The 5,922-nt window shown below is 44.7% G+C and overlaps 1 pseudogene; it reads left to right on the top strand.

Annotated features, from left to right (window-relative positions):
* The first annotated feature begins 1,642 nt into the window (after nucleotides 1-1,642).
* Nucleotides 1,643-3,079, top strand: LOC125879535 (putative nuclease HARBI1; annotated as a pseudogene).
* The last annotated feature ends 2,843 nt before the right edge of the window (nucleotides 3,080-5,922 follow it).

Below are 5,922 nucleotides of genomic sequence, written 5' to 3'. Positions count from 1 at the left end.
TTGTTATGCGGCAGTAGTGCCACTGGCCACTAACAGCTGTTAGCGGCACAGTAATGCGAGGAGAGGGATGAGGTGTGTGAGGTTGAGCCACTTGTCAGTTGTCAAAGGACAAGACGTGATTGGTTTGTTTCAATTTACATCCGCCCCAACAGTCCTACGTTGTAAACACAGCCAGCATGGTGAGGAGGGGGTTTGTCAACTCGCGTCACATGTGTCTGTGTAGGAGCCTGAATGAATACTCCATGTAGTATCGGATGACGTGGTTTCATGTTTGAATGCAATATATGATTTCAACGTTAGATGGGAGAAATTCCTACACACTGTGGCTTTAATGCCTTCATTTCTGTATAGTGTAACTTGCTGTAGCAAAATAACGAAATCTGTCAACTTCATCCATCAAAAGTCAGTGAGCGGGTTAAAGCCTCTGATTGGTTAATGAACAGCAGTGGCGTAGGGATTAGTGTTGTGTCGTTCGCGAACGATTCGTTCAAAATAATGAATCTGTTTAATGAATGTACTGAACTGAATCGCTTCCAGAACTGATTCGTTCATCTCTCAGTTCAGTTGAGCTCAGCAGCAAGCATGCAGGCCGGGAGTGGAACTGCCGATTCGGTCCATGCAAATGATGAATCACTAAAGAGTCGCGAGGCAGCCAGGGTGCAGGGAGGGACTGTCTACCGCGTGATAAATCACTCGGTGAACGAATCACTCGGTGAACGACGTAACCCCGATCCCTGAGTGATTCAAATCATTTCTTCTCAGCGATACACTTTCATAGGGAGCTAACAGCTAATGTAGCCAGGAGTCAAGCCACATGAACACAATCACACACCTCCCCATTGTTTTAACAGACTTAGTTTCCAGATAAACAAACTTAAAATGTTAGGCTGGCCAGTAACTAGACTCACCAATGCAGAGCAGACACAGCAGCAGCTCAGCCATGTATCAGTTCAGGGAGTCAGACTACGCAGTACACAGTCAGGGCTCCTCCCGCCAAGCACTGAACGATTCGGTGAGCAAATCTTTTGAACAAATGCAGGTGTGTTCCCTGAATGGTGCCTCGCAGCTGGTGCCAATCAGGTGGAGGATAAAGGAGAGTGGACCGAGGCTGCCGTCTGTCAGTGGACCGCCGGCTGTCAGTTCTTATCATCTTCAGTTTATGGAGGATTGTTTTGTGTTCGAGTTTACATTTTTTTGTTTAGTTAATAAAACATGTGGCTTACGTAAATCCTACCAGCGCTTCATTTTTTTCCCTCTCCGGTATGTATTGTTTATTTAATTATTACGGTTACTCCTGAAACTTCTTAGACAAGTTGGAACGTAACAACGATCAGTAATCCCAAAAAAGGCCAAATGTACAATAATTTGACCATTTCATGAATGTGTGATTGTAATCAGTATGCCGAGTTTTTTGTGAGCCCTGAGTCGTGTACTACGAAGCGAGATTAATGGGTTAGCGAGCTCTGTTGAGTCTAAAGCCAGGGTTTTCAGTGTCACGAAGGTGGCTCTCTTTCAGCCTGGCTAAATCACCATGGTAACTTATGCTAAGCTCATAACCTGGTCGGGAGCAGGTTATGTTCTGAGTTTCGGATCAAATCGGCCATAAAAGCGCCACCCCTTTCACTGTTAAACCCCTTCAAACTCCACTAATCATGGCATCGCCGTTCGTAGACGCACCGGTGGACCTGGGTGCGAGGATTATAAGAGGATCACTCCGGAGGGAGAGAGTCTTCCGTGAGCGCACGGACCCGCTGGCATTCCCTGATGATATGCTCCATGAGCGATATAGATTTTCAGCTGAGGGCATACGGTACATATGCGCGCTGGTTGATGCAGACATCAGGAATGCCACAAAGAGAAGCTGTGCGCTCACGGTTGGACAGACAGTGTGTGTGGCACTACGTTTTTTCGCCACGGGGACCTACATGCATTTCATTCCATTGAAAATCTCAGCAAGAACACAGTCTGCCGCGCTATACGCAAAGTTGTTCTTGCTCTCACTGAGAGACTGAATATGTTTGTGGTGTTCCCCAGTCATTTGCGCACATTAACTGTGAAAGAATCGTTCTACAAAATAGCCGGTAGTATACATTACTATTTCCCTATTCTAAGCTGTATGATGTTCACTCGCGTGAAATGTAATATATAGATGACATTCCTTAATAGGATTCCCAGGGTCCTAGGTGCAATTGATTGCACCCACGTCCCCATCACAGGGCCCTTGGGTGAACATGAAGGTGATTTTGTCAACAGGAAATCCTTTCACAGTATCAATGTCCAGGTAAATTATTTGGTATCATTTTTGTGTGGTGACTGGTGGCACATATGTACATTGCATGCAGGTATATTAATTGTGTTGCACAGTAGTATGCATATGTATCAGAAATATTCACCCGTAGCACATTTTATTATAGTTCTTCATCACACTTAATAAGCCTTTGAGTCTCCTTTAAAAAGAACTCACTAGTTCCCTTTTCAGTGCTGTCATTGTGAAATTAACCTGAAATGCATGTTGCAGATGACTTGTGACCACCAACTCATGGTCACAAGTGTTGAGGCAAGGTGGCCCGGATCCGTCCACGACTCCAGAATCTTCAGAGAGTCATTGCTGGGTCACCAGTTTGAGCAAGGTACAGCAGATATTCCAGAGACAGTCAATTCTTGATTGTCAGCAATGATGACGTGATTTCCTCTCACTTTATTAACAGGGCTCTTTGATGGACTGCTCGTGGGGGACAGGGGCTATCCCCTCACAAAGTATTTGATGACCCCCTATCCTGACCCTGACACTCCATCTCAGAGTCGCTTCAATGCGGCTCTGAGTAAGTGCAGGGTCAGGATAGAGATGACATTTGGGGTCATCAAATCCAGATTCAACTGCCTGCGCGGCCTGAGGGTGTCCCCAGAGCGGGCATGTGAGACAATCACTGCCTGTGTCGTGCTGCACAATATAGCAACCATTAGAAAAGAGAGAACACCCCATGTGCCACTCATGGCACCAGATGTTGACCCCATCACCCTGGACCAACCGTCTGGTGTGGCAATCAGACAAGCAATCACCAACCAGTTTTTCACCTAACACCAACCACAGCAATAAACACAATCAATCACCCACTTGCTGAATGTTCCATCTATTCATTTAATTGTCTTTGCATGTGCTGGGGGGAGAGAGAGAGAGAGTGTCATGAGTTTACAATGTCAGTTGTGCCTAACTAAAATATTTTAAACTGCAGTTCACAACAATACCTTGCTCTTCATCTCCAGGATGCCAATTTCTAATTTGAGCTTTTTTATTTCCAGTTCTTTTTTCATTATCAAGTTCCAGGTTCCTCTTGTAGAGGGCTCGGATGGTATCTGCTCCTACCTGTATGAGCAGTTTAGTTTAAAGACCTTCAGCAGCAGAGATGACTAATGTTTTCAGTCATGTTGGTGTCGGACTGTGTTCATGATTCACTTAGCATGGTGCTCACTTTTCTAGAAATGATAAAACCCTTACATTTTGCTTTTTAGCTTGCCTCGAGGTGGAGGCCGTAGGCTGAGGGGACTGATGGAGATCTTCCTCTCCCTGTGAAATAAGTGGGCAACAAAGCTTGGTTACATGATTAAAGGAGAAATTCGAGAATTAAGTGATAAAGGTATATTTACCCCTAAAGGCCTCTCTGAGTACACAGACAGTGTGTCCTCGTCATCTATCTCCACCTGAACAACAATTGGAGAGCACTGCATGATGTGAATTCTGCACAGCAAACCTGACTGAGAGTGCTTGACAAATTGCCATGATATTTACCACTGGGGAAGGGTCACAAGGGACATGTGGCGATGGCTCCATTAACACCATCGTGTCTCCTTCAACTAGAAATTAGACGTAGACAGATATTGTTATAGATATTTTCACATCTCAAAGCCACACAAAACAGGCATTGAGTTCTTTACACCAAAGGCTCCATACATACCCTGGACATACAGGTGATGCTGGGAGCTGCTGGCACAGGGGTCAGATTTTATGCCCCCCTCTATGCCCTCCATGATGGGCCTCCCCTCATTGTTTGCGAGGGCCAGCTCCTCTGATGCGGTGTACTGCGGAGGAGCCCCCTCCTGTCTTCCGCATTTCATTTTTGTCTGTTCGCTGAGGACAGTATTGCAACTTTAAAATTTGACACAGTATATTAACCACACACTGTGGAGAACACAATGAAGCGGTTACATACCACTCTGAATGATGTTTTTATGCTTGGTGCGGATTTGCTGCCACGTCCGCCTGACAGTGTTGGTACCACAGCTGAGGAATAATGTATTCATTAATCTATTGGTATTTATCACAGATGATAATCACTCATGACATTATTTCACTTTGCAGTGGCCACAGATTAAACTGATTTTAACGTCTCCCTGAATTTTGGACAGTGTCAGACTGAATGCACATCATATTAAACATGCATCTGATATTTGAGACTGACAATGTCCAGCAGTGAGAATTAACAACAGGTTCTTAGAATTAAGTGTTATCTTACGCATTGACGCGGTCAGCAATTTTCTGCCAGCATTCCTCTCTGGCTTTATTTGCTGACACCGTGTTGCTTTTAGCGGTTAATATTGTCTTATATTTTTCATATCCCTGTATGATCTCCACCTGCTCCTCCTGACTGAAATATGCAGCTCGCGCTCTATCCATTTTGTGCGGACGTTGAGTCAAATGACGCTCCAAACGCCCCCTTTTATGTGAACGCGCACAAAGCCTTAAGAAGAGAGCCGTGGTTAACAAATCAAGTTGATAACCGCCGTCGTGATACCAATTATCTTTGATTGCGGCTTTAGGCTTTGTCGATCCTGAACATGCAAAGAAAGCCTGGCTCTGTTGAGCTTCCTTCGTAGTACAGCCCTCTGAAGGCATCTGTTCCCATGTGACATGTTTCCAGCCAATCGCACTTTGCTTAGCATGAGATACGGGTGACGTTTGTCTCTGAACAATGAGCATGATTGGCTGAATGGTCAGCTGTACCCGCCCCACGAGGCGCTAGGACCCGTCAGGAAGTCCAGTGAGAATGAGATTCAAAACAGAAGAAGAAGAGGAAAAACAGAAGCAAGGAAAATGGAAAATAAAGTAAACACTAGAGTGACTATATGTAAGCAATACCACACGAGAGGGAGTGATGTTGTAATGTATATCGTCACGGCGGTGAGGATATACATTACAACATTACGACCTCAAGTGTGATATTGCTTTTATACAACAGGTCAACAACAGCTTAAACAGCAATGCTGAGTAAGGAAATGTTAACAAAAGGTGATGAAATAAATTATTTAACTATGTTATGTAGCTCGCAAAAACAAACATTTCCCCCAGTCCGTTGCCAGGCAACGCAGCACACACGGCAGGAACTCACAAGCTACTTTGTATTTACATTGATCTCCAACTGTGTAACTTCGTCCAGTTCGGCTGATGAAACGTTGGCAAACCTGAATGTTGGCACGGCCGGATTCAGCTTCCACTCGCCCTCATCCTCATCAGTACCTCATCAGATGATCATTGATAATTCCTGACCGTGTTTGCTTCATTTTTGCTCCTCTCCAGTTTGTCGAGGTCGGCTGGTGTTACACAAACACACCTGGAGGTCTGCACAGAAGAGTCCTGGCTTTCCTTTTCCTCGTCCTCTCCTGACGACCTCTCATAATTTAATTCAAATGTAATTTTGGGGAAAATATCCATCTTCTTGGTGTAACGCTATAGTGTCAGTTTGTGACAATGTAGCCAGTGTGACAGCTGGTTAATTAACAGTTGATTTATATTTATCACACCTGTGAGCGGAGTGATTTTACTGTTACATGTCCCAGTGATGTTATACTCTATATCAGCACTCACGGAATGCCTCTCGCCCAATCAAATTACTCAGTCGAAACTAACTGTTGTATAATTGCCTATAG

Source organism: Epinephelus fuscoguttatus, linkage group LG19 (assembly GCF_011397635.1).
Source record: "Epinephelus fuscoguttatus linkage group LG19, E.fuscoguttatus.final_Chr_v1".
In the NCBI taxonomy this organism is placed as follows: Eukaryota; Metazoa; Chordata; class Actinopteri; order Perciformes; family Serranidae; genus Epinephelus; species Epinephelus fuscoguttatus.
Note: the sequence above shows the minus strand (reverse complement) of the source record. Positions and strands in the feature narration are given on the sequence as shown.